At 38.5% G+C, this 27,651-nt stretch overlaps 1 long non-coding RNA gene across 1 annotated transcript in view; it reads right to left on the reverse strand.

The window, feature by feature from the left end:
• LOC118852791 overlaps positions 1-23,706 on the reverse strand; it is a 30,249-nt gene extending 6,543 nt beyond the window's left edge. Inside the window, exon 1 of the long non-coding RNA XR_005010624.1 lies at positions 23,214-23,706. This is a non-coding gene — a long non-coding RNA (uncharacterized LOC118852791). The remainder of the gene's footprint in view (positions 1-23,213) is intronic.
• Positions 23,707-27,651: the final 3,945 nt, after the last annotated feature.

A 27,651-nucleotide genomic window follows, 5' to 3' on the forward strand; every position in this document is an offset into this window, starting at 1 on the left:
ATGAAAATTCTAAAAATCTCTGAGTTTTCACCTTATGCTCATCAGATTGGCAAAGGTGGCTTACATACAGGGAGTGAGATGTGGTCAGGCTCCCCAGCTTTGATGGGGCCTTCCAAAGTGGAGGTGGGGGTTGCAATGTTTTCCGATGTTTAGCAAGTTTCTATGGCCCCCTGTTTGTTAAAGGTATACCCAATTTCTCCTACTCTCTCTCTCTCTGATTGCCCTTTCTTTCCCTCCATGATTACATATGTCTCTGACATGAAAAGACATAAGTATGTTTGCTGATTTTTTTTCCATCTGCCATCCACAGCCATTCTGTGACTCTCTTCCAATCTCTATCTATATCTCTGCCTTGCTTGCTCCTGGAGCAGTGTTCAGCTCTCTTGGGTCATTTTGGAGTCTGCCCTCCCTCTCACTTCTAGTGGAGGGAGTTAACTGCTCCAAATACCTTACCTTTCTCTTCTCAGGAAATTCAAGCTACGATATCTCCCACATCAAGAAAAAAAAGCAGCTAGGCAGTTATTTTGCCCTTTGAGGATGGTGAATACTTGGTTTTCTGTGGCTCAGCTCTGGAGCTCTGATGCAGACAAAAAAGATCAAAAAAGATTAAAATTTTACATTTCAAATGAATGCTCCTCTGGTCACCAGTCCTTAATCTTCACTGCCATTCCTTTTTGGCAAAGTTCAGGGTAGGGAACCATGGTGTCAAGTTGGAAAGATGTTTTTTAAAGGCAAGAAAATCAGGCTGAAAATTCATTCTGTATTTTAATGGAAGGGGAAGGTTTTGATTAAAAAAGAGATATTTGTAAAGTTTGTATTTTATTAAAGTTAACATGTTAATTTTTAAATTAAGTTTTAATTTTCCAACTCATTGGATGAATAAAAATAATGTCCTTCATGACTGAGTATTCAATAAATGTGCCCCATTTAAAAAAATATTAGATTCCCTGGGTGAGAATGAGGGAGTTCTGAAATTCCTTCCAACTCTAGGTCTATGATCTTATCAGTCAATCCAGTAACATGTATTAAGTGCCTACTGGGGTGGCTCAGTGGATATCAAGCCAGGGCCTAGAGCCAGGAAGACTGGAGTTCAAATACAGCATCAGATACTTACTAGCTGTGCAACTCTGGGCAAGTCACTTAACCCTGTTTGCCTCAGTTTCCTCATCTGTAAAATGAGCTGGAGAAGGAAATGGCAAACTACTCCAGTATCTCTGCCAAGAAAACCCCAAATAGGGTCATAAAGAGTCAGACACAACTGAAATGAATGAACAACAGAATGTGCCAAGCACTGTGCCAAATACTGGGGATCGAAAAAGAAGCAAAAGACAGTCACTGCCCTCAAAGAACTCAGAATCTAATGGACTGTGATCTCCATGATACTCAGACCTCAAAGTAAGGGTTCACTCCCTAACCTAATGAAATATTCAGTGAACACCTATGAAAATGGTAAACGATGAAAAATTCCTTATCGATGAGTACTTTTGGGAAACAATGCGAAAATTTTCAAGAAGAGGGTTGTTTTTTAAAATCATTCATATCCTTTTGCCCAATTGTCCTATCCCTGAGAATGTACTCAATGGAGGTTACTGATGGTAAGAGAGTATCTATCTGGACCAAAACCCTAGAATCACCTTTGGGATCACCAAGAGGCAAAAACAAAATAGATGCTAGGTATTGGAGAAATCAATGGGCAAATTATGGTACATAATGGAATGAAATAATGCTGTAAAAATAAAATGGATTTAAAGAAGTCAAAGAAACATGGAGAAACTTGTATGATGTGATGTCACACTTAGAAAAGTCAAATCAAAAGATTAATATGTGCATTGCCTCCAAGTACATAAATGAAGGCAATTTCAAATGGTAATAAGATGCAGATAAAACCAAGGGACAACCTCAACACGGTCTGAAAGGAAAAGGAATTATGATAGTCCTGATCTATAAATCCACAAGTGTAGGGAACTCCCAGTGTAAAAACTCCCTAAACTGAACATTAATTCATTTGTAATTTGGAGCCTCAGAGAATTTCTTGGTGTTAAGTGACTTGTCCACCATTATATAGCTAGTATATGTCAGAGGCAGAATGTGAACTCAGGTCTTCCAGCTCTAAGACTTATTTGCCATCCATTCTTCTACATTGCCTCTCCTGTTAAAGTTATAACACACTTACACATTCTTTCTTTTAACAAACTGAAAGCGACTAGATGGAAAAGTTACCCATGATATCTGTTGAAATTATTCTGTATTTTGTTTTCCTTACTTGCCTGGGGGAATTATACTTTGTGGCAGAGTCAATTGTGATTTTGTTAAGGTTTGCATTCTGTGCCAATACAAAATTTATCAATAAAAATATAGCTTTCCAGATTGTTTAAAAATGCTAAATGAAGCCTAAATGGATATAATGTAGGATGAGTTTTAATTAAAGCAAATGTACAGTTTTATTTTAATCAAATTTTAAGAAACAGCTGCTTATTCTTCTTACATAATAAAGAGCCATCTCTGGGTCATCAGAAACTGGGTAATTACAATTCATTGGTCATAGAATTATGTATGGGAGAAGGTGAGAGAAAATGGTGCAACCCTCCTCCCCTTATTCTAACACACACACACACACACACACACACACACACACACACACACACTGCAAATGGAAGGTCTTTGATTTCAGGAACGAGTGCCTGGCGTATAATGTATCCCTTATACTTATCTTTTGTGTCTAACAGTGTTCTTGGCACATTGCAAATGAGTAATAAATATTGATTGATTGCTATTTTAATTACTCTAAATGAAGCTTAAAGTATCAGCAATAACAGTATGATTGACACCTTCCAATTGGTGTACTGGGTGAAAATGCAGGAATCATACTAGGTAGCCTCTGAAATTCCTTCTAATCTCTTAGAACCAGAAGGCAAAGTAGAAATTAAAAGAATCCACCTGTCACCTCCTGATAGAAATCCAAAATAATAACTCTCAGGAACATTATAGCCAAAATCCAGTCCTCCTGGGTCAAGAAAAAAATACCACAAGCAGCCAAAAAGAAGAATTCAAGGATTGAAGAGCCACAATCAGGACCACAAAATTTAGCAGGTACCAATATTAAAAGTGGACAGCTTGGAATATCATATTCCAGAAGGCAAAAACCCTAAGCTTACAGGCAAGAAAACAACCTACCCAAGACAACAGAATATAAACATGGAAGGGGCAAGGGGAAATGGGCATTTAATAAAACAGATTCCCAAGCATTCCTGATGAAAAGATCAGCACTGAGTAGGAAATCTGACACACAAGAGACAAGAGAAGTGTAAAAAGAGAAACATTAATGAGAAATCAGAAGGAACTACAAACCTAGTTAAATTGTTTACATTCTTATATGGGGAGATGATAGATGTAGCCCCTTAGAACTTTATAATTGCTAGGTGTCATAAAAGAAGTTTAATTAAACAAAGGACCAGGATATGATTCTCTTGTGTTTGAATGACTTTAAAAGAAAAAATGGACTATTCAGTGGAGAAGAGAAATACACTAGGAAAAGGGTGAAGGGAAAAGAATACAAAAATGTATCTTACATAAATGGAATGTTCAAAAAGGAGTTTATATGACATAGAGGGGGAAGAATGGGTGAGTCAAAGAACAAATTATAGAAAAAATCAAAAATTTCATTAAAGATAGTGACAACAATGAGACAACATAACAAAATACTACAGCCAAAGCAGTATTTAGGGGAAAAATTATATCTCTAAATGCTTTATCAATAAAAGGGTGAAAGAACAGATCGATAAATTAGGTGTGGAAATTAAAAAACTAGAAATCTAATCAATTAAAAAATCTCCATTAAACACCAAAATAGGAATCCTGGAAATAGAGGGGAAATTAACAAAATTTACATAAAAAACCATTGAATTAATAAATAAAACTATGAAACATTTTTGAATAATCCAATAAAATAGATGTCCTTAGCTAATTTGATTAAGAAAAAAGAAAGAACAAAATCAAATTACCAGTGTAAAAATGAAAAAGGTGAATTCACTACCAGTGAAGAAGAAATAAAAGGAATTAGTGTTATTTCATCCAGCTGTATGCTAATAAAACTGACTATCTAAATGAAATCTATTAATATTTACAAAAATACAAAATGCTCATCTTAGAAAAAAAATTAATAAGGAATAAATTAAATTCCAAAGAAAAAACATCAGGATCAGATGGATTTGCAATTGAATTCTATCAAATAATGAACAATAAATGCAAATTCTACAAAAACTAATTGAGAAAAAAGGGGAAAAGAATAATTTCTCCTATGATACAAATATGATCTTGATACTAAAACAAGGGAGAGTCAAACATTGAAAGAAAACTATAGAGCAGTTTCCCTACATATCGATGCAAAAATTTTAAATAAAGTCTTAGAGAGGAAACTACAGCAATATGATTTCTACCAGAAATGCAGTGCTGGTTCAATGTTAAGAAAACTCCAAGGGTAATTAATCATATTAATAACAAAACTAACAAAAATCATTTATTTCAATAGATGCAGAAAAAGATTTTTATCAAACACAATACCTACTCCTGTTTTAAAAAAAAAAAACACTAGAAAGCATAGGAATAAATGCAGCTTTTCTTAAAATGATAAGTTGTTATTGTTGTTCAGTTGTATCTGACTCTTCATGACCCCTTTTGGGGTTTTCTTGGTAAAGATACTACAAGGGTTTGCCATTTCCTTCTCTAGCTCATTTTACAGATGAGAAAACTGAGGCAAACAGAATTAAGTGACCTACCTGCTCAGGGTAACACAACTGGTAAGTGTCTGAGTCCAGATTTGAACTCAAGATGATAACTCTTCCTGACTCCAGGGCTGGCACTCTATCTCCCCACTGTACCACTTAGATGATAAAGTAGTGTCTATCTAAAACCAAGAGCAAGCATTATCAATAATAGAGATAAATTAGAAGCCTTCCCAATAAAATCAGGGGTGAAGCAAGGATGCCCATTATCACCATTATTATTCAATATTGTACTAGAGGTGCTAGCTATAACAATAAGAAAAGAAAAGGAAATTGAAGGAATACACATAGGCAATGAGGATACAAAACTATCACTTTTTGGAAGATGACATGATATATTACTTAACAAAAACTAGAGAATCAAGTAAAAAATTAACCAAAAAAAAATTAACAGCTTTAGCAAAGCTGCAGAATAAAAAATAAACCCACACAAATCCTCAGAACTTCAACATAATACCAATGAAACCCAGCAGAAAGAGATAGAAAAAGAAATTCCATTTAAAATAGTTGTCGACAGTATGAAATACTTGGGAGACCTTCAAATTGCTAAGACACATACAGGAACTATATGAACACAATTACAAAATACTCTTAACAGAAATAAAGGCTAATTAAAGTAATTGGAGAAACATTAATTGCTCATGGGTAGGTTAAGCTAAATAATAAAAGTTGCAATACTCCCAAAATTAGTTTTTATTCAGTGCCCTAGCGAACTACCAAAATAATTACATTAGGGACCTAGCAAATATAAGAAAATTCATCTGGAAGAACAAAAAGTCAAGAATATTCAAGGAATCAATGAAAAACAAAGTGAAGAAAGGCAGCCTAGCAGTACCAGATTTCAAACCAAACTACAAAGCAGTAATCATCAGTACAATCTGATATTGGATGAGAAATGCAATAGCACACAATATGCAAAAGATTGGGGAAAGTATTCATTATTCAACAAAAACTGCTGGGCAAACTGGAAAACGGTCCAGTAAAAATGAAACAGAGACCAACATCTCACACCATAAACCAAGATAAGCTCAAAACGAATACATTAAACAAACATAAATGTCACATAAAAGAGAACATCCATAAGCAAATTAGTGAGAAAAATTACCTGTCAAATCTATCAATAAGGCAAGAGTTCATGACCAAACAAGAAACAGAAGATCACTAGAGGTAAAATAGATAATTTTGATTATATAAAGTTTAAAAGTTCTTGCACAAACAAAACCAATACAACCAAAATTAGAAGAAAAGTAGGAAACTGAGGGCAGGCAGGAGAAATACAAGTTTCCCTGATAGAGGTCTCAATTCTCACATACACAGAAAACTAAGCCAAATCTATAAAAATCTATTTAAAATTGCCCAAATGATAAATAGTCAGAGGATATGAATCCTCTTTAGTTTTTAGAGGAAGTTTTTAGAGGAAGAAATCTAAGATATTAAAGCCATATAAAAATGCTCTGAATATGTAATAATTAAAAAATGCAAGTTAAAACAACTCTGAGGTACCATCTCATACCATCAGATTGGTGTATTAGGAGGGCAGAGTTTACAATTTCAAAGAGGATCATATATATGTCTGAAAGGTTCGGAACCGCCAGATATAAGAAACTCTCAAAGTAGGAGGCAGAAGAATCAAAGCATATATTTAGGCTCCACAGTAACCAACCCATGAACCAGCATCCCCATTTTGATATATTGATCAAAAGCTTCCAGGCCCATTTTTGGTTACCAACACAATTGGCAAAGTTCACAAAAAAGGAAAATGACAAATGCTATCTTTATAATATATCAAAACTAGAAAGGACCATGTATTCAAATGACTTTAAGGTGTTTAGGGGGAAAAATGCTATAACTCCCTGAGGGATGGTAGGGCACTCAGCTGATGAACAGAAGGTACTAATAACACCAATAGTGTGAGTCTGGGCTCTTAGCATCCAGCTGACAATTAAGAGACAGCACAACAGAGTAGAAAGGACATTGGATAGGGAATAAGAGGGCATGGGTTTGATTTCCAGTTTAGACTTAGTGCCTGTGTGATCTTGGACTTCAGTCTCCTCATTCATTAGATGTGGACATCGATCCTGAAGGATTAGGAAGCTCTAAAGGAGGACATTTGGAGACACTCAAAATTGTTTCTCTAATACTCTGTTCTGTTCTTTACACTGCAACCTAGTGGTAGCATCTTCCTTATCATTCTTCATACGTAGCACACCCCATCTCCTGACTTGAAGCACTTTCTCTAGCTGTCATTCATGCCTCGCACACCCTTTCCACTCATCTCCACCTCTTAGCTTCCCTGAATTCCTTCAAGTCTCAGCTAAAATCCCATCTGTTCCAGGAAGCCTTCCCTTCCTTAATCTTATTGCCTTCTCTCTGAGACTGACCCTCCATTTATCCTGTCTATATCTTATTTGCATAAAGTTGTATGTTGTCTCCTCTATTAGACTGAGAACTCCTCTGACAGCAGAGATGTTTTTATTTGTTTGGTTTTTTTTACCTTTCTGTGTCTCTACGGCACTTAGCACAGTTCCTGGTACCTTTATTAAATAGACATTTTAAATGTCTTAAATATTCAACGGACACATGAAATAGACATTTAATAAAAGTTAACTGATTGCCTATTCAGACTAGTTATAGGATTTCAGTTCAGTAAGTCATAGTTTAGAAAGGATCGGAAGCTTAAGACACTGGAGAATGTCCAGAGGAAGGCAACTAGTATAGTGAAGGGCCTTGAGTTTATGCCATGAAAGGATCAGTTTAAGGAACCAGGAATGATAAGCAGGGAGAATAAAAAGATTCAAGAGTGGCATGATGGCTGTTCTTAAGGATTTGAAGGGCTGTTACATTAAAGACAGATTCATTCTATTCTTCTTGGCCACAGAAGATAGATCTAGGGGTAGCAAAAAAGTAAAGTTGAGTTTGCTGTCAGGAAAAAATTCCAGATTAAGTGTATTCAAAAATGGAATGTGTATCATCATAGTAGCTAACATTTAGGGAGTATTTAAGATTTACAAAGTGCTTTGCAAATATTGTTTCATTTGATTTCTCAGCAACCCTGGGAGGTAGATGCTATTATGATCCCCATTTTACAAATAAGAAAACTGAGGCAGACAGAAGTCTTGCCCGGAGTCACACAATCCTACAGGTCCAGCACTCTATTTCCTGTACCATCTTGCTGCTTCAGAAGGTGATAGACTCCTACTCACATCGGGTCTTCAAGCAAAGGCTAGATGACGGCTTGTTAAGAATGTTTTAGAGAGAATTCACATTTTGGTACAGATTGTATCAGATTGTAACTGAGGTCCCTTCCAGCTCCAAAGTTCTGTGGTCTCTGAGGGACTTTCCTGCTATAGTTGCCACTATGGGCACTCTCTTTCAGAATCTTTGCCTTTCTTTCCTTAGCATTGAATAATAATGAGTTTGGAGCTGAAAAATACTTCAAGGTCATCTAGACCACAGGTCTCAAACTCAAATAGAAACAGGTCACAGAACTATACAGAAGGATCTGTGCAGGTGATGGATTGACTTAGAAAAACCACATATTATCTACATTGTACTGTATTTTTATTTATTCTGTTGAATATTTCCCATTTGCATTTTAATCTAGTTTCAACCACACTCGGGAATATGTGCCCCAGTGTGTTTGGCACCTCTGGTCTAGACTAATGTTCTCATTTTACAGCTAGCTAAACTGAGGCTTGAAGCTGTGAAGTGACTTGCCCAGGTTCACACAGGTAGCAAGTGTCTGAGCCAGGGTTTCAACCTGTTTCCTCTGACTACAAAACCAAAGGTCTTTCCACTCTACCATGGGTAGTCTACAAATTTAACCACATATGTGTCTTTTGTCCACTTTGAATTCTATCACCCTTTTACCTTTCAAATGTATTTCAACCCCAGAAGTTTTCCAGACATGCAGAAACCTAGAATCCACCAATCCCACTTTGCCCCTCCCATGAGTCCTTGCACATTCAGCCCAATCCAGAAAAGTGGCTAGAGAAAAGGGCCACCTTAAGACTTGGCATCTGTCCCAGGCATTGAGTCACTCAGAAATGATGTTCTGGAGCTCTCCTTGCTGCTGATGTAATCATAAGATCATAGGAGGCCACTGAGTCCAGTCTTCTCATTTCACACATGCGGATCAAGAGGTTAAGTCATCTGAGCTTTCTCCAGGCTCAACACAGACCTCTAAGTTTTTTTAAGAAAAAGAGCTTCAGAGATTTATAAGGACAGTTTAAATTATACTTTGGCTATCCCATGACTTTCTCTGTCAATATCTGGGGAAAACACAAGGGAAAGTCAAGTTCTCCAAAGTTACCCAAAGGTCAAAGTATGTTATGATTGCCTTTTAGATTGTAGACCACCTAAGGGCAAGAATGGTTCTGTCTCTTAACCCAATGCTTAAGCACTTAGAGCTGAAACAGTAGCCATACCAGATTTCATGAGAACAGCACAGGACATTTTCTTCAGACATCATTTTTATATTGATCATAGGGATCACAGTGAAGTAAAAGGAACCTACTTTTCTAGAATACAGTAAAACCTCATGAACTAAATTTTACCCTTCCGGAATTTATTAAAACACAATCACAGAACATACTGAGATTATCAATGTATGGCTATAAAAATAAATCTATTTATATCTATAATATCTATAAAAATAAAAACAATAAGTCAAAATAAATATTTTTAAACCTGTTAAAAGGAATATTTAAACTGCTTTTTAAAATGTTTTGAGCAGGGCAGCACAGTGGACAAAGTATTATAGTGTTTCCTGATTCAGAATAGAAGGACCTAGGTTCACTTATAACATTGAGCAAATCATAACCAGTGTCGGTCTCTTCAGGCAGAGATAGACTAGAAGACCTCTGAGATCCCTTCTACCTCTAAATCTATAATCCACACCCAAAAAACACAAGAACTATTTGCAGATGAAGAAAAAAATGTGCTAATTATAAGTTACTTATCTGTTCAAAATGTTTATCCCTAAAGGACCTGACTGCAGAGCTTTCCAAATCTTGGAGCATATAAGACCCTGGAGAAGAGGGAGGAAATACAAAGCAATGGCCAAATTCTTGACTAATTTAGAATATAATTCCTAGATATTTTTTTCATTCATTCATTGATTCATTCATCCACATTTTTTCATTGAAAACAAAGTTCAAATCCAAGTCAAAAAAAAAAAAACAAGCCTAACTAGCATGGTGAATTGGCTCCAACTGACAGTGAATGCAGTACAGCAAATATTTAATGAAGAATGTTCCTGTTCAACATCTGAATTGGCCCATGTTGAATCTCAGTGTGGCCATGACCTGGCCACTGTCATCACCACCAGCCATCTTAGGTTCCATGCCCCAGGTGAGCTGTGTCATTGTGAGCTTGCTGCTCTTGGATGAAAGTTAATCAGTCTTCAAATGGAAGTTCAAAAGTTTTTATAAAATTGGTCATTTTTCTTGATGCCATTCATATTGGTAAGTACAATATAATATTCTAGTTTCCTCCAAAACTTCAACTTCCCAAAATTTTAATAATTCAAGAATAGAATGAGGAATGCCTATCAATGCTGACCCTCTCAATGCACCTGTTCTGCAATTCAGTCTTAGAGAGCTGCCTAGAGCAGAGGTGTCACACACATCCTGAGTGAGGCCCAAAGCAGACTAAAATGAAATTTGAAAATATTTAACAAAATAAATAAAAATACAATAAAACAGATATTTCATTTTAGAGCTAAGTCAATAAACAACCTATCTTATATGTGGATTAGTGGCCCCTGTTTCTATTCGAATTTGCCACCACTACCCTAGAGCACCAAATGGGAACAGGAATGGGGAATGGGAACAAGCATATATTGAGTACCTACTATGTGCCAGGCACTGTGCTAAACACTTAATAAATATTATCTCAAGCACATTTCAAATATCATTTGATTCTCTCAATAGCCCTGAGAGGTGGGTACTATTATTATCCCTAATTTTAAGTTGAAGAAACTGAGGCAGGCAAATACTAACTGATCTACCCAGGTTTCAGAGAGGGGACATGAAGCCAGTTCTTCCTGCCTTAGAAGCTGAATTTCTATCTGCCACTTTAAAATTAAACTTAATTGTCTTCAATTGTTTTAACCAGATCTGTAATCTAATCCATATAGGAACCTCCCAACCTCCTTCTACTAACATATATCACCACTTTATAATTGACCTTATCAGTGGTATGATGGCCAAGCTCACACACCCAGGATGTGACAAAGCAAGACTTGAACTCACTTCTCTGACTTTGAGGAGAGCTCTTTATCCTCTATGTCATTGTTTTCCCCTTGGATCTTTCTTGTCTTTAATTTTTCTAAAGTGAAATAATAACCTTTTTGGCAGATAAATACACAATTTACATAAAGAGAAAACTCCCTAGAGCAGCTAAAACTGGTAGAAACAAAAGAAACAGAAAACAAAAGTGGCAGAAAGATAGAAACAGAGAATAGCTTAAATACAGAAATACAATCCAATATATTTATCACTGGTATTCACAAGTACTATTGTCCATGGGAAGACCATTTGTTTCCTTTATACTAGTTGTTTGAACTACAGATAGCATAAAATCTTATGAATTAAGACATCTTAAAAGTGTACGTTGGCAACACAAGATGATCTTTTCATAGAAAATTAAAGGACTTTGTAAAAGTATGAGGCAAAACCCATTTTAGACATTATTTTTTTAAAATATTGAATGGACACCCTCATGATCTATTCACAAACTGTTAAAAATGCTAAACTTGGAATGGTCCATTCATGGCTAGTAATGGGTACAAAACCTTGAGTGGTGCATATTCTGAGTATAAAGGGTAATGGCGCCTTTCAGAATTAAACCAGTGTTTTCCTAATTTGGAGAATTCAATAGCAAGGGGAAGAGTTCACACTCTCTTCTTCCCTAACCCCACTCCTATGAATACTATCTTGAAGCAGAAGAGCAGAGCAGTAGGAGATACCTTGCCCAGCACAGAGCAAACCTAGAGAGTTGAGCTATAGAATGGAGGACGCTGAGGAAGCCAGTAGAGGAACCTGCTCAGCAGAGATGCTCTATCTAGAGGGAGCAGCATAAAGAAAACACAAGAAAAGGCCAAAGATAGGAGTTAATTTAATCACTTGCATGCCCTACATGTATGTGTACCTCTCTTCTAGTGTACTCTCGTGTGTGTTTACTCTGCTCACTGTCACCATTTTTGTTTGGAGTAGAATGTGCCTCAAGTTTAGAAGGAAAAAGTTTTTATTACTATTGTTCATTTTGTGCCCTTTCAATAAATGTCTTTGCTTAAAGTTAATTGTGTCAACTAGCTAATTACTAAGGGTGAACACACTGGTGGGGGCTCATTGGGGACCCTACAGTATAGGAACCTGGGGGTTTCTTACAATGTTAGAAGCATGGACCCACAAAGTAAATGCTTGCTAACTTGACAGAGCATCCTGAACCTGCAGTAGACATCTCCCCAGGGATCCAAGTTACAAGTTCACTTGGGGGGTAGCCCAGAAGGGACGCTATGCTTTTAATAAGCAAAAACAAACAATGAAATCTGTGACATCAAAATAATTGCCTATATGATCTTAAAAGATTGCTCATAAAACCATTCAGTGTAAAAAACTTGGACAGAGAGGAAAAGCATTGGTGCTAACTGCAGCTATTGATATGGCAGCACCTTGTCGATGATAACAATGAGTAGCATATCATGCAAAGCATCTCTGAACAGTTCCACATGGAGATAATATAATGGAAAGGTGGATTGTCCATAAATCTGAAGACCTTTGCAGCCAGCTAGGTGCTAAACTTGATTCTTCCTATTTATCATTGAAAGTGGATGAAGCAATAGGTGTTGTTAAACATGCTCCTTTGATTACATAGGTACAATATGTAATTGAAACTAATGTTAGGTAAGAATTGTTCTTTTGAAAAGCTATTGATGGCTGTGCCAATCCAGAAAAATGTTCAATATAAATGACAGATTTTTCAATGAAAAGAATATAACGTGAACCCTATGCTGACAGGGCTAAGGTGATGTAAGGGCAAAATGTATGTCTACAAATACGAGTTCAAAATTTGGCCCCTTATGCAATCTGGCCCACTGCACACTTCACAGACAATCATCATATGAAGAAAAATGAGTGAGGAGCTACATATGGCATTGCAAGTTCTTGCAAGAATAATAAATTTGATATTCTTCAATCTAGCACATTAAAGGCAAGGCTCTTTACAAAATTGTGTGATGACATGGGGGTAGAGCATAATGCTTTTCTATATTATTGTGAAACACACTGGCTTTCTTGTGCCAAAGGACTTCAAAGAGTATTTACGCCAAAAGAGGAAATTGCTATTTTTCTTAGTAATAGCAAGAAAAAAGAAGTACATTCATTTTATAACAAAAATTCTTGCTGACATTTGTATATTTGATAGATGGCCCTTGAAAGTTGTGTATTCTAAATATTATGAAACAGTTATGACAATGGGCAATAAATTTATAATATAATAGTTTTTCGTATGCTTCCCAATTTTAAAAATGCCTGTCACACAAATGAAATAGAAGAAAGTGAAGACTTTCTTATTAATAAGTTATATTATTATTTGTTTAAGATTTGCTTATGTGTTTTAAACTGCAATAAATTTTAAATTTTATTCTAATAAAATATAAGCATCATCGTAAATAGTGGATAGAGAACTGACCTTCAAGTCAGAGAGTCCTGGGTTCAAATCTTGTGGCTGACACATATTGGCCATGTGATGCTGGGCAAGTGACAGCCTTTCAGCGCTCTGGGCAACTCTTTAAACAGAGGCTCTTAACCTGGAGTTCACAAACTTGCATGTGTATATATATATATGTACATGCACATACATGATATATATGTATATGCACACATGTATACACATATATACACATATGTATACACCTAAAGTCACATAGATATAGATACACATATATACATACACATATTATACAGAGAAATATAGATAACTATTTCTATATAACTGGTTTCCTTTGTAATCTTGTGTATTTTATTTTATATATTTAAAAAGGTTACTCTGAGGAAAAGTTTATAGGCTTTACCAGACTACCAAAGGGTTCCATGTCACAAAAACATTTAAGAATGCCTGCTCTGGCACAATCAGTTGCAGAGAATGTACTGACCTACATTAGTAGAGGGAGCTGCCTCATCAGTCAGTTCCCTTTACCAACAATAGGTTCAGTCTTTATCCCTTTTCTAAAATACAAGCTGATGACAATTGTTTAATAGAGGCTTGATTGTGTATGAGAAAGAGAAAGAGACAGAGAGACAGAGATACAGAGACAGAGAGAAAAAGATAGAGACAGAGAGAGAGAAAGACAGAGAGAGGAGGAGGAAGAGGAGAAAGAAGAGGAGGAGGAAGAGGAAGAAGAAGGGGAAGAAAGGGAACAAGGGGTAGAAAGGGAACAAGGGGAATAAAGGGAAGAAGAGGAAGGAGAAGAAGGGGAAGGGGAAGAAGAAGGGGAAGGGAAAGAAGAAGGGGAAGGGGAAGGATCAGCATCACTACATAATGTTTGGAAAGCACAGAGTAGATAAATTAATTGCTATATATGTTTGAAAGTAAGGAAACTGATTTTTTTTAATCAGGCTTTTATCTAAGGAAAGATGGCTTTTCTCTTTGCCAAGGCCAACCCTTTGGCACTGCCTTACCAAAAAAAAAAAATCAGTTCCCTTCTTCCCACTCCCCCTGACCTCACAGTGGCTCCCTATTGCTTTTTGAATGAATTTGTTCCTCAGTTTGTGATTGAAGACTCTCCACAACGTGCGCCAATGTATTTTTCCATCATTATTCTATTTCTCCCCCTATCTCACTGTACAATTCTACTCAAACCAGTTGTCGTTCTGTCTACTGTCTCCATGTGCTTGCCCTGGTCCCCAGTTCACTTCCTCCTCATTTCCACCTCTCAGAATCTTCATCTTGCTTCAAGAAGCAGTACAGATACCACACCCTTATGGAAACTTCTCCATCTCTCCAATCACTAGTGTTGGAGTCCAATCACACTATGATTGGTGTTCCAATTATATCCCCCATATTCCTCCCACAAGAAGACTTAAGCTGCTTGAGGGCAAGGAACTGGCTTGCTTTTGTCTTTGAATCCCTAACACCTCCTCTAGCACCTGTCACTTGGTAATGAATAAAAATGTATTTAATTCAGTTGAACCCAATTGAAACCAGCCCTCTCCCAGTTGATTTGAAATATTGATTCTAGGATCTCATGTCTTAAGATAAATGCAGCCCTGCATATTGCAGCCATATAGTCTGGCTATGGAGAGGGAGCTAGGTGGCTCAATGGATTAAGCGTGGGCCTAGAGTCAAGAAGACATGAGCTCAAAGGCAGCCACTGACACTGACTAGTTGTGTGACCCCAGGCAAGTCACTTAACCTCTGTTTGCCTCAATCCACTGGAGAAGGAAATGGCAAACCACTCCAGTATCCTTGCCAAGAAAACAGCATTAATGCGCCGTAGTTCATGGGATCACAAAGACTCGAACGTGACTGAACAAGTCTGGCTATGGAGAAGGAGCTTTAGTTTCCTCTGATCTATTGCATTTAGGAAATAGAAGTAGTAAAGCATCCAGAAGAAAGCCATGAGGATGGTGAGGGCTTTGAATCCAGACCATATGAGAAGTGGCAGAAGAAGATTGGAGACAAAGCAAAGATAGCAGGATACCAGGAACCAATATAGCTAGATCCGTCCCCAAACTCCTTCAAATAGATCTAGAAAACACAGCAGACTGCGTTTGGATGAGGAAATCCAAGACATAGTCACAGAGTGATTTTTCCAGCCCAACTTAATATAGGGAGATAAACAGAGAAGTCTGTGACCACTAGGGATGGGGTCTGGCCAGAAGCAACATGTGGGGACCATTCCAGCACAGGAAGAGGCTATTTAATGGAACAATTTGAGATCCTAGGCTGTTACAAGGGAATCCCTATACCCTGTCGAGGGATGGCTCAACAGAGACAGGTGCCTATTGTCAGCTTTATTGCCCACTACCCAATCCTGGGTCACATATCCAAGGCAGTCTGATCTAAGAAATTATATTCTGGGGTAGGGAAGCCTTGAGTCATGTACCAAGAAAGGAGGAAGTTCATAAACAAGCATTAGTGGTATGACTCTAAAGCCTACAGAGGAATAGCTAGGGCAAGAATTTCAGACACAAGGAGAATCTACAATTCTATCTCTGTGCAAGAACAGAGCTCTCCAGTTGTGGGTCCCAGCACCCTTGCTATGGCCCAAATTCAGATCAGGAATTTGCAGAACTTAAACCAGTGGGACAATGATCAGACATTATCCTGGATAGAACCCCTCTGAAAGCTTACAGGTCTACAGCCAGAGCTGTCTCTGAAATTCTGGAATAACACAACATCCAGTACCTTAAGAAAGCAGTAACAAGACCAGCCCAGAACTTCTTTTCAGAAATACACTGAGCCTAGTCCTAGCATTAAGTCCAAGGTCAGGGAGCAAACCTGAAGAATGAAGAAACAAAAAGAATCATGTCATAAAAGGGGATGTGGAAGACACAAACCTAGAAGAGAATGACTCCAAGACATTTAAAAGCAAAGCCTCAAAGCAAACTTTACCATGGGCAAAAATTCAACTAGAATTCCTGAAAGAGATGAAACAAGAGTTTAAAAGAGTTTAAAAATATTTTTGTTGATTAAATGAGAGTAGTAGAGGAAAAATGGAAAAGAAATTAGAGCTATAAAAGAAAGAATTAGAAACAAAATTAACAGTTTAATGCAAGAGGTACAAAGCCTTGTCCAAGAAACAAACTCCCAGAAAATTCGAATGGAACAAACTGAAGCCAATGACTCCATGAGACAAAAGTCTTTTCACTAATGTGAACTGCATCATCAAAACAAGAGCCTCGATGGCATATTTCAAGAAATTTTAAAAGCAATCAGAAGAGCTAAATGACTATAGAAAGAAACTACCAGTCACCTTCTGAAAGAAATCCCCAAACGAAACTTCCAGCAACACCATAGCCAAAATCCAGATTTTTCAGGCCCAAGAAAAAGTACTGCAAGCAGCCAGAAATAAATAATTCCAAGTGCCAAGGGGCCACCATCAGGATCACACATAATTTAGCAGCCACTACAACCAAGGAACAAAGACCTTAGAATATCATATTCCAGAAGGCAAAGGATATATGTAGGCTTACAGCCAAGAATAACTTGGCAAAACTGAAAATAATACTAAATAAGGAAAAAAAAAGACTTTTAATGAAATGGAGGACTTCTAAGCATTCCTGATTAAAAGACCAGAGTTGTGTAAAAACTTTGTCATTCAAACATAGGAATTAAGAGTAACGTAAAAAGGTAAACATAAACGAACAATGTAAAGGACAAAACAAAGATAAACTGCTCATATTCTAATATGGGGAGGTGATACATGTCCCCGCTGCATCTTATCATCATCAAAGGTCCTAGGGGGAGTCTAAGGTCTGGGGGTAGTTCTGTTACGTCTCGATGGTCTTAAGAGAACAAATGGAAAAGGGGAAGAGGAATATAACAGGGGAAGGGAAAGGAAGGTTAGAGAAAACAAAAAGGAGGGCATGTTGCGGGGAGCAACTGATACTCAAAGCTTAATCTCATTTGAACTGGTAAAAGGAAGGAAGAACACACACATGCAGACACACACAGTAGGGTACCAAAATGTGTGTCACTCAATGGGGAAATGGGAGAAGGGAGAAGGAATTATAAGAGAGGCATATTAAGGGAAGGACTGGTCAGGAACAAAATAAATCTAAAGATGTACAAAAATATTTACAGCTCTCTTTAAGATGGCAAAGAACGGGAATCTGAACGGGAGCTGATGAAATGAGGCTGAACAAGTTATTGTACATAAATGTGATGTAATATTATTGTGTTGGTTTTTTTAAAACAATGATGAAGTAGATGGTTTCAGAGAAACATGGGAAGACTACAGTGAATGATAACCTAATGAACAATTTATATAGTGACAGCAGTATGGTGAAACAAACAACTTTGAAAGAATTAGGAACTCCAAACAGTATAATCATCAACCATGATTCTAGGGGACTAAGGATGAAACATACTACCCACCAATAGTTCAAGAAGTAAAGGAACTCAGAATACAGAATGCAACGTAAATGTTTTTGGACTTGGCCAATGTGGAAATGTGTTTTGCTTGACAATACATGTTTGTAACAGTGGTTTTGTTTTTCCTTAATTATTATTAGGGGAAGAGGGAGGGGGTTGGGGTGGGAAGGATAGAAGGCAGATTCTTCTTGATTTAAAAATAGCAAAATACAATTTTTACAAAGGAAAGAAGACATCACAAAAGAGGATGTTAGCTGCAATCAGGTCACTTGGTAGGACCATTAGGTCAAAAAAATATGGGTGTCCTACTTGGGCTCAGATGTCAGTTGGACTACAAGAAGGCTGAGCACTGCAGAATTAACACTTTTGAATTGTGGTGCTAGAGAAGATTTTTGAGATTTCCTTGGACAGCTAGCAGATCAAATCAGTCAATACTTAAAGAAATTAATCCAGGTTTTTCACTGGAAGGTAAAAAACTAAAGCTGAAGCTAAATTCTTTGGCCACATAATGAAAGAACAGGACTTAATTGGAAAACACCCTGACATCAGGAAAGATTGAAGGCAAAAAGGGAAGGAGGGTGGCAGAGGAGAAAATGAGTAGATAGTGTCATGGAAACAACGAACATGAGCTTGGACAGATTTCAAGAAATAGTACAGGACGGAAGGGCTGGATGGCTATGGTCTGTGGGGGTCATGAAGAATCAGCCATGACTAAACAACTAAACAACATCAAAAACAGAAGCAATGAGGGGAAAATGCAAAGGATTAAATTCAGGTTTGATATCAGAAAAACAAAAACTTTCCTAGTAATGAGAGCCATCCAAAAGTGGGATGAACTCCTTTGGAGTTCCTTTGGAACTAGAGTTCTTCAAGCAAAGGCTGGCTGACCACGTGTGCGTGTTACAGTTGGGATTCTTTTTTTGGACAAGATGGCCACTATCAACTCTAAAATTTTGTGATTCACATAATATATACCAGCTCCTTTCACCAGTTTGAAAATACTCCATTTGCTTTCTTCACTCATTAGTCTGTCCCTGTTTGGTCTTATTTCCCTTTTCCCAAACAATGCTTTTGAAAGTCTGTTTGGTCCGAAGTACTAAGGACATGATCAGATGGAAGATTCAAGATGACAAACCTAGCAGAGTACAGCCCTCTTATGAGATGGGTTGGAGCTACAATTTCTTTAGAAGGAACTCTAGGTAAGGAAACTATATTTATTGATGAAGTTGGCACCTTCTCTACAGTTTTTAGTATTAGACAGTTGAGGATTGAGAGGCTGACTGACTTTCCCAAGGTCACGCAGCCAGTATGTGTCAGAAGCTGGATTTGAATTCAGGTCTCTGGTTCAGAGACTAGCTTTCTATTACCTCATGCTGCCTCTATAATATAATAATCTTATTAAGAATAAAAAATGTAGCTGATACAACCATTCTGGGGAGCAATTTGGAACTATGCCCAAAGGGCTATAAAAATGTGCATACCCTTTGACCCAGCAATAGCGTTTCTAGGCCTGTATCCCAAAGAGATCATAAAAATGGGAAAAGGTCACACATATACAAAAGTATTTATAGTAGCTCTTTTTGTGGTGGCCAAGAACTGGAAATCTAGGGGATGCCCATCAACTGGGGACTGGCTGAACAAGTTGTGGTATATGAATGTAATGGAATACTATTGTGCTATAAGAAATGATGAGCAGGCAGACTTTAGGAAATACTGGAAAGACTTATATGAAGTGATGCTGAGTGAAGTGAGCAGAACCAGGAGAGCATTGTACGCAATAACTGCCATAGTGTTCGATGACTGATTTTGATAAAACTAGCCCTTCTCAGCAACCTAAAGCAACCTCAGCAACCTTGTCAGCAAACCTAAAACTTTTCCAAAGGACTCGTGATGGAAAGTGCCATCCACGTCCAGAGAAAGAACTATGGAGTCAGGATGCAGAGTAACAGACTCTTTTCTCTTTTCTTTGGTTTTGTTTCCTTTCTCATGGTTTCTCCCATTCATTATAATTCTTCTATGCAACACGACTAATGTGAAAATGTGTTTAATAGGAATGTGTGTGTAGAGCCCATATCAGATAACACGCCATCTTGGGGAGGGAGTGGGAGAAAATTTAAAACTTATGGAAATGAATGTTGAAAACTGAAAATAAATTAGTTAAATATTAAAAAAGAATAAAAATTATTCTCTCTTTCCCTCTTCCCTTTTCCTTCTTCCATCACTGCTCTTTTCCCCTCCTCTCCTGCCCCTTTTATTCCTCTTCCTCTTCCTTTACATTACAAAAGGCAAAAGAAGTGGTCTCAAAATACAGAAGCAAGGCCAAAAATACAAGAAACTTTCAGATGAGATCTCAAGGGAAATGCAGAAAGATCAAATTATAAACTGTGGAGGAAGTGATTTGGACAAAGAAAGAGTTAGCCTTCTGGCCAAATCAGAAGCTGAGAAGTAACATAGCTCTGCCTATCAGTGGGACCTTAGGCAAGTCACTTAACTTGCCTAAGTTTCCTGTAAGATGAGAGACTGGACTCATTCACTTCTAAGCTCTTCTTACCTCTAAATCAGAGGTTCTTAACCAGGGCTCCATAAATTTAGTTGCTGTTTTTTTATATTTTTATAATTGCATTTTAATAAAATTGGTTCCCTTTGTAATCTATGCATTTCATTTTATGCATTTAAAAACAACACTGAGATGGGATCCAAAGGCTTCACTAGATGTAGAAGGCCAAAGGTATCCATGACACAAAGCAAGTGAAGAAGCCTATCTCCACCTCCATGATCCTAGAATACCAACTAATCTCTTTACAATACGTGAATGATGTCATGCTAATCTCATAGGTCCGCCTTCACTGCCCCAGTCCTTGCCATTTCTGGGACTTGTCCCGGTAGCTAAGAAACCCAGGTGGCCAGAGTTTCCAAATAATTCTGCCTCAAAGTCATCAATGAAGTGAAGATACATCCAGTATTGTCCATGCCGTGGCCTCTTTGTTCAGTGCCAGGAGAGTACTTCATAAAACCTATTCTACAAGCTTCATTAAAAAAGCTCATCCTCTGACCCAGTCAAGGTGAGGTTGACTATGACATCTGGCATGTTTTCTTAAGAAGTATGATTTCCCCCCTGGCAGAGTTTTATTTTACACCTCCTTCTATGACAGGTTTTATTTCTGCTAATACTGAAAACAAATCCTACCTACCCTCTTGAAATGGAACAACAAGAGGAAATGGGTGTTGTTACTTTGAGCCTTGGGAGAATCATTCCTGATGTGGGCGTGGCTTAGCCCTTCACCCCTCTGAGGTCCATAAACTGAATGCCCACCATACAGTGTAGGCAAGGTGGGAATGTGTGAACACAGGAATGAAAGTGAAATAAATTTCTCTCTGTATTTCTGAATCTAATTCATACCTCCGTAACATTCTGGCTGCTAGGTCAGCAGTATGTTAGGGATATCTGAAAACCAAGAAGAAGGCAATTCATAAATATGCCTTGTATCATACCCAACCAAGGGGGAGGTGAGAGTTCATAGGCTCACAGGGACCCAACCCAGCCCTCTAGTTATACAGATGAGTCAACTGATACCCAGAACCAAGGCAAATCAAGAAGTATTTAAGCACCTACTATGTGCCAGGCACTATGCTAGAGTCTAGAGATACAAAGGAAGGCAAAAACCTCCCCTGCCATCAGGGTGCTCGTAGTCTAATGGGGAAGACAAACAACTATGCACAAACATGAGGGATACAAGATACATTGGAGGTCACCTCAGAAGGAAGGCACTAGCATTAAGGAGACAGAGAAAGGCATCTTACCAAAGGAGGGATGTTAGCTGAGAATTGAAGAAAGCCAGAGGTTATGTAAGTAACTTGCCTGGAATCACACAGGTAGCAAATCCAAGGACCTAAACCCAGGCCCTGTGACCCCAAAACCAATCCTCTGCTGAGTTTCTATTCTGCCATCCATAACCACAACAGTCTTCCCATCCATTTTTTTAACCATCTTAGTTCATGAATTCGGGGCAGCTAAGGGGTGCTACAGTTGATAGTGCCTGGCCTAGAGTCAGAAAGACGTGAGTTCAAATCCAGCCTCAGACACTTAATAGCTGTGTGACCCTGAGCAAATCCCTTCACTCTGTTTGCCTCAGTTCCTTATCTGCAAAATGGATTGGAGAAGGAAATTGCAGACCACTCCAGTATCTTTGCCAAAAAAAACCCAAATGGGGTCACAAAGACTTGGACATGACTGAAAAATAACTCAACATCAAGTTCATGAATTTTGAAAGGATCTTTTTCATACCCAGGCAGCTCAGGCAGCAGAAATCATGTCAGAACCCAATCATTCGGCAAAGGTTCTGCAACTACATGAGAGAATGATGCTTTTAAAGAACATAAAAATAGAGTTAAAAAAATTAATGCCCAAGTAGTTTTGGGGAATCGATATATTGGTTTGTGCCCATCTATGTATCAATGGTATGTGTGCATATGTATATACATGTATGGACAGCTAGGTGGCACAATGGATAGGGCACTGGGCCTGGAGTCAGGATAACCTGAATTCAAATCCAGCCTCAGACCCTTACTAGCTGTGTGACCATGGGCAAGTCACTTAACCCTGTTTGCCTCAGTTACCTTATCTATAAAATGAGCTGGAGAAGGAAATGGCCAACCACTCCAGTATCTTTGCCAAGAAAGTCCCAAATGGAGTCATAGAGTTGAACATTACTGAAACGACTGAACAACAATATCATGTATATAGCAATAGCATTAAAGTATCTTACATGAGACAAATATGTAATATGGATATATTCAAGAGTAACATCACAAATATTAATAAATTAGTTAGTGTAATATACTTGATATTAAGATATTAAAGGTATAAAAGTGTCATTAACTTTGCCTTCTAAACTACAAAAAAAAGTGTTGCCAGTTTAAAATAATCTGATTTTTAAAAGATAATTTTCTCTTATCTTCCAATTAATTGATCTGGACTTCAGTGAAAGGTAATATAGTATTTAAAGTAGAAAAAGACTGGTCTGGCAATAAGATGTTATTTTGATGAACAGGAACAACTGGGTTCAGATCCCTCCTCAGACACTTATGACTGGAGTGCTAGGCAAGACATTTAAGCTTTCTGAGCAATAGTTTTCTCACATCATGTCACCAGGTTATTATTATGAGTTTTAAATGAGATAATATATATAAAGCACTTGAAAAACTTTAAAGTGCTGCATTAAGGTCAAGTCAGAGTTCAGCTCTATGGCCTTGGGAAGGGCACACCCTTCAACTCTATGAGTCTGGGTTTCCTTATTTGCAAAATGGCAGTATGCTCATTGCGCTACTTACCTCAGAGGATACTGGTGGAGAAGTTGCTTTCAAAGCTACAAAAATGGAAGTAAGCATGACCTGGAAGATAGAGGGATGGCATCAGAGTCAAGAAGTCCTGGGTTCTAGTCCTTCCTCTAACACATTTCCTATATGACCATGAGCAAATGATGAGCAAGCCAAACTCTCAGTGCCACATGCTATCAGGTACAAAGGGAACAGTGGGAGAAATTTCCATGCGAGGAGTTCCCCGCAATGATGAAATCACACATGGGGAGCAAAAAAAGATTCTTCACACACGCCATCACTGTGAGTCCATTCGTTAAATACTATGTGCCAAGCACCAGGCCAGTCACTGAGGGATGCATGAAGACAAACATGGTGCATTCCTTCCCCCCTCCTTCATTAGAGAAGCAGAGACAAATGGGGCACAATCTATACTGAAGGGAGACTGGACAAAGTTCTGGGGGATGGACCACAGACCAGCACAATCATGCCTCCACAGCTCAGAAGAGAAAAAAGAAGAAAAATGTCACTGACCCCCCATCCCAGGGATCAATAAAGGATTATTGCATCATCTGTTGACAACAGGTGACTGATCCCTTGTAAGGCCAACTTTGGAATATATTTCAAAGGTACTAGAATGATGTGGAGGGGCATGGGGCACTGAGGAGGATGGAGCTGAATAGGATTTCATAATATGACTACATGAGAAAGAGCTGAAATTCAATTTACGGGCATAGCTCTAGAGTGTGTGTGTGTGTGTGTGTGTGTGTGTGTATTTATAAACACATACACATATATGTGTATAATGTGGCTGCTCTGGCCCCATCCCTCTGAGGATCAGGTCTGTTATACTTTATCCCATTTTGGGCAAGTCACTTAACTTTTCTGTGCCTCAGTTTTCTCATCTGTAAAATGAGAATAATTACAGCACCTACTTTCCAAGGTTGCTATGTGAATCAAATGAAATCATATTTGTAAAGTACTTATTACAGTACGTGGAATATAGTAGGCAGTTAATAAATGCCTATTTCCTTCCCACCCACCTCACATTCATATATAATATATACATGCATATGTGTGTATGATATGTACATATCTACATATGCATACACACATTATAAATGCACAATATTCTTTTTTAAGGTATCCAGATCCAAGATTTCATTGGGAGATAGCCCAGTCCACCAAATCATGGAGGATCCTCTGATTAACCTCATTAAACTCTTTCTCGATTAGATATTTGCTGTCCCCATCTACTGGGGTTGGTTTGGTACACATGTCCTATTCCCAATTCTGGAAAGTTCTCTGGGGACCTAGAAATTCTTAGACACTCCCAAAATCAATAGTTTGTTGTGAAAGCCTAGACTTATCATAGTGATTACAATCACTCCCAAATAAAAAGTAAAAGCCTACTTCATCCCAAAACAATTGCAAAAGAACAAAATTATAATTAAAATAGAATAACAAAAATGAAAACATAAAGGAGGGGAATGAAGGTTATCTTAAGGAAAGAATAGTCCCAATGGGCTCTCAGAGGGGACTGCAAAGGTAGAGTCAGCAGGAGGTCATGATTTCACCCTCAGGGAGATATCAAACTGTCTTGGATGAAAATCCCTCACATGGGTCTCTACTCAATGGATCCCTGTCATAATATGGAAGTTGGTAGAAGATCCAGACAAAAATCTCTCCAGGGGTCAACGCATGGAATTTCTCCATTAGATATCTGCAAAACTATATCAAAATCTAATTGCAGGTCTTAATTCACCTGATGATAGGACAAGCAGGCTACCTCAAATTCAAAGAAATCCAAATATGCATGAGATTATTTAAAAAACTATTAAGCACTTGGAGTTTATTGGAATTAAGCTTTCAAATTCCATAAAAGATGTCACCCATGACTGAGGGTACACCGCCTTCCATAGGGGCTCTAGCTCTAGACTCTGGGTCAACCAAAAACAAAGTCCTTCAGTATTGACCCAGAGCACCCATGTCCATAGAGCCGATATGCCTGCCAAGCTCCATGGGAAGCATCACAGTCCAGTAAATTGAGGGGTTCCTGTTATATGTTGTTCATCCTTTGTTTTCAAAGAGGTCCAATGTCATCACCGAATGATGTTTTGACTCACATGTGAATTGGATTTAAGTGAGGCAGAGTTTCACAGAGTCACTAGCCTCACTCTCTCTTCCTGAGTCATCAAAATGCAGTAACAGCACAAAAGTCAGTTTTTGACCTGGAATGCAGAGGATGACCTTGGCATCTCTGATGCCTGACCAAGCTCTAAGTATTTGATAGCACCTGCTTCAGCCACTTTCACGGCCTTTGGAACAAATTGTTCTTATCTGCCCACTTTGCTGGGGTTTAGCGTTCACAAGCTTGGGGTAGACGTTCTCCTCACCCACTGACCATTTTGAGGCTTGTTAGTTACCCTCAATCTGGTTTAGTCTTTCTCCTGAGACAGGTTTTATCACATTGGGGCTGTTGCTCATGCTACAGCTTCTTGGAGCCACAAGTGAGAATTGGGTGAAAGGTGGACACCAGAGGTGGATAAGCAGCCCTGAAAGGGGCTTGGCAAGCCCTCACACTAGAGGTGCTTATCCTCCCTAATACAACCTATTATATGTAAGCCCAGATTCAATGGACCCTCGTAAAGATATTTTGGATACTATTACTAGAGCATCAAGAGGGAAGTAAGAGAATGTTGGAGTGTGATAGTCAACTGTTTTCTAGGGAAAGAGTGAAAGAGGAATCTAGAGAGGATGATGATGATGATGGTGATAATGATGAGGGTGATGGTGATAATGATAGCATTCATGTAGTGCTTTAAGGATTAGAAAGAGCTTTACAAACCCTGTGAAGTAAATGTTATTATCTCCAGTTTATAAATGAAGAAACTCGAGCAGACAAAAGCTAAGTGACTTGCCCTAGGTCACACAGCTATCTGATACAGCATTTGAAATCAGATCTTCCTGCCCTTCTAGGTCCAGTGATCCATCTGCTGTATGAACTGTTAGTCCTGAGGTGACTGACAGTTGACTGCCTCCAAACAAGATTCCAGGAGAGACTTGGACAGTTAACTGTCCCCTTTGACTCCAGCTGAGCAACTTTAAGCCTTCAAACCACTAGTGTGGCTGATGAATGTCAAAGAAAAACTACCAAGAAGCAGATCTGCAGGAGGATTAATCTAATTAATAGGATTGCAGGGCAAATAGCTTACAGCTGGCAAGTACAGCAGAGATCCTTGAGTTCCTTCATCCTCCTTATTTTAGGGAAGAGGAAAGTAAAGAACAGTGATGGGGTTGTCATGCCCAAAGCCATTTGAGAGAGAAGGGATACAAATCCAACTACTCTTTAAAAAGAAGGAAGAAGGAAGGAAGGAAGAGAGGAAGAAAGAAAGGGAGGAAGACAGAAAGGGGGGAAGGAAGAGAGGAAGGAAGGAAGGAGGGAGGGAGGGAAAGAAAGAAGGAAGTAGGGAGGGAAGGGAGGAAGGAGGGAGGGAAGGAAGGAAGGAGGGAAAGAAGGAAGGAAGGAATGAAGAAAGGAAAGAGGAAAGGAAGGAGGAAGGGAAAGGAGGAATGGAGGGAGGAAGGGAGGAGGGAAGGAAAGAAGGCAGGGAGGAAGGGAGGGAGGGAAGGGAAAGAGGGAGGAAGGGAGGGAGGAACAGAAAAAAAAAGAAACAAAGACCACCATGACATGCTAGGCCAATTCCTATACTATAAACACTAGAAATGGAAGAATGTTCTTCCTTCTTCCTAGAAAAGTTCTTAAAATGGCCAAACCCATAGTGGCATGATGGATCGATAGAGGGTTGGACTAGAATTTTGGGAGATGCTGAGATAGACACTGTCTTCCATTTCCTCCTTTCCAGTGACATGGAAGAAGAGCATGACCATGGACTTGTCCCTTTGCCTGTCTGAGACTGTTTCATCATGTGTCTCCTCACACAGGGTTGTTGTGAGGCTGAAATGAGATAGTGTATGCAAAGGCCCATGTACATGTCAGTCACCACCATTACAAGATGTCTCTCATTTATTTCAGCCCTGGGGATCCGGGGCTCCCACCACTTCCTCTGCTGTTTGTTTAATGATAAAGGCCCAGCTGCCCCCTCCTCCCAGAGCCAGTCCAAAGACCAGGAAAAACATGGGTAAGGTTTAGATTGATAAATGGATTTCCAAACCAAGTATACCATCAGCTCAAAGAGGGTAGTGAGACTTTTCAATAATCAGCTGAAAACAGAGTGAATCCCTTAACCCAAGGAAAATAGCAGAAAACTTCATGGACATGGAAAAGCCAAAGTCCAAATAGGGATGGATGTCATCTGTCTTAATGCAGACAGGACTTGGACTGCATTCTGGGCAGGTTCTGGAAGGGTTCAAGGTCAGGTCAGGTTGGCTACACTAGAGCGCCCGCCCCTCCTTCCTTCCTTGGTCAAGATGCATACATATGCATGCATGT

The sequence above is a fragment of the Trichosurus vulpecula genome, chromosome 6, assembly GCF_011100635.1.
Source record: "Trichosurus vulpecula isolate mTriVul1 chromosome 6, mTriVul1.pri, whole genome shotgun sequence".
Lineage (NCBI taxonomy): Eukaryota > Metazoa > Chordata > Mammalia > Diprotodontia > Phalangeridae > Trichosurus > Trichosurus vulpecula.